The sequence below is a fragment of the Geospiza fortis genome, unplaced genomic scaffold (assembly GCF_000277835.1).
Source record: "Geospiza fortis unplaced genomic scaffold, GeoFor_1.0 scaffold112, whole genome shotgun sequence".
In the NCBI taxonomy this organism is placed as follows: Eukaryota; Metazoa; Chordata; class Aves; order Passeriformes; family Thraupidae; genus Geospiza; species Geospiza fortis.
Genome location: NW_005054298.1, coordinates 16,292,634 through 16,294,716, shown reverse-complemented (window position 1 = coordinate 16,294,716; position 2,083 = coordinate 16,292,634). Strand labels below are relative to the sequence as shown.

Sequence of the window (2,083 nt, the reverse complement as noted above, 5' to 3'; positions counted from 1 at the left end):
AGATTCTGCTGTTTCTCAGTAGAAATTAGTGGCACTATTTTTTTTTCTTTGTCTGTTGATTCGCTCTGATCATTCACCAAATTTCTGTATGCCTTACCTAGGGCTTGTAGCTAATATTCTCTACTAAAAAAAGTTCATGTAGAATAAAACTGAAGCATTATTTGAGAGGAGGAAAGAAGTTGATCAGATTAGCTATAAGAATTGTCCAGGATTTTGTTGTGTTTAGGTACAGAATATGGAGGATTCCTTCATCCAAAAGTGATAATTATGGACTGGATCCCACGGGATCATCAACATATAATCCTTGATACGAATCCCAGGTGTAAGATCTCTGTGCATTCATTGACTGTAGTCACTTCTAGTATTTACTTTGGTGTAATTGTTGTGTGGTTTAGAAAACCTTCTAAACCCCATACAAAGAGTATATGATTCTAGTTCATTGGGATGTCCTTTAACTCTCAAATTTAGGAGACCACTTTCCCTTTCCCTATCATGAAACAGACCCTCTCTTCTCTAAGTGCAGGTGTAGCCGGACACTGCAGTTATCTTCAGTTTCCTCTGAAATGTATGTTTCTCTTCTTCCCTTCATTAGAATGTGCTAAAACCTTGCTCTCCTGTTGTGGAATCTTTGGATGAACCAGGAATTCTTATTTTTGATGTAGTTGTCTACAGACTTGGGGCACATTTCCCATGCTGTTCATCGAGAAGACCTGTATCACTTCATTGCAAAACTTGACTTACTTGAATTGTTTTTTAACTAAAGCAATTTCTCCTATGATAGCAGCCAGAAAAAATAAATCATGATGAGATCAGCTTAATCCAGACAGAGTCAGCATGGAAGCTGTTGTCCCCCAAATATTGGCATATTCCTTTCTGTCAGTTTCTGGTTGCATTCAGTACCCTCATTGCATTCTCAATACCCTGACTTAAATGTGCTCTGGTTTTGCTAGAACAGTGTCCTTTAAAGATTTCAGAAAATTGTTGTTTAAGGGAGGAAGGGTTTTGGTTCCAGTTGCTGCTGATCTAAATGAAGTGATCATTTTCTAAGAAACAAGGCATTTTATATTACTGTAGTAAAGTCATAGCTTATTAGTTGAAGATCAAGGTTACCTCTTTGAATTTCAAATTCTACTGTTCTAAACACTTACCTGTTTCCAGCCATTGTAAAGGCAAACTTTCTTACTAAATATAAACAAATAAATGTAATTTACAAAGCCTTTTTACAAGGTAAAAACAATCCAATCTCTAAATGAATTATTTTTCTCTTGTATTTTAGGTTGCTTCAGGTTATGCTGCACTTCAAAATGTCCCCTTTTAGACAGGGTATGCAGCTTGCTAGTTCATGCCCCACCCATGTAAACAGGTGCCTTGTGTTAACATTGGCAACCTGTGCAACAGGTATTGCAGGTGGAATAGATTGTAAAAAGTTCAGAAGGAAACCTTGGGATACATTTGGAATCCTGTACTATGAAAATTGGAGAGCTTGTTAGTTGAAAGGTATTTTTCAGCCTTTGCACTCTGAGCTGATGCAAGTTCACTTCAATGGATTCTGTCCTGAAATTTTATCCATGGGAAAGATGAAGAGTTTATATACAGTTCTGGTACTATTTTTTTCTAATAAATGTTTTCTCCTAACAACCTTCTTAGCTTGCAGAAGATGCTAGGTTCTTGAGCAACAGAACTTTGATATGAGTTTTTACTTTGCAAAATACTGATAACTTTAAAATTAGCAATCTGTCTGGTATTCTTTTCAAGGAAATAACTTATTAGGAGCATAACAGACATTTGAATTGTTAACTCTCCTTGCCTGCAGTGTGTTGGCAGGAAAATTGCATGCATAAAGAATGTCCAATGAATGATAATCCATTTTCAGGTTTTTGGCTGGAGCACAGGAGTTCACACATTCTCACATTGGTAATTCCTTAACTAGCAGAGTTTGACCTGGTTTGACCAAAGTCTGAGAATAAAGAAATTACAAACTACTTCCAGTCATGGTAGAAAGGGGTAGAATAACCAGGAGTCATAAGCAGTTCAACAACTGCTTCAGATAAAACTTCTTAATTACAGGTAAGACAGCTGATTA

General features: G+C 36.5%; 1 protein-coding gene across 1 annotated transcript in view; it reads left to right on the top strand.

Moving 5' to 3' along the window:
- GRB14 (growth factor receptor bound protein 14) overlaps positions 1-2,083 on the top strand; it is a 42,243-nt gene that overhangs the window by 38,566 nt on the left and 1,594 nt on the right. The gene's annotated exons all lie outside the window — the stretch shown is intronic.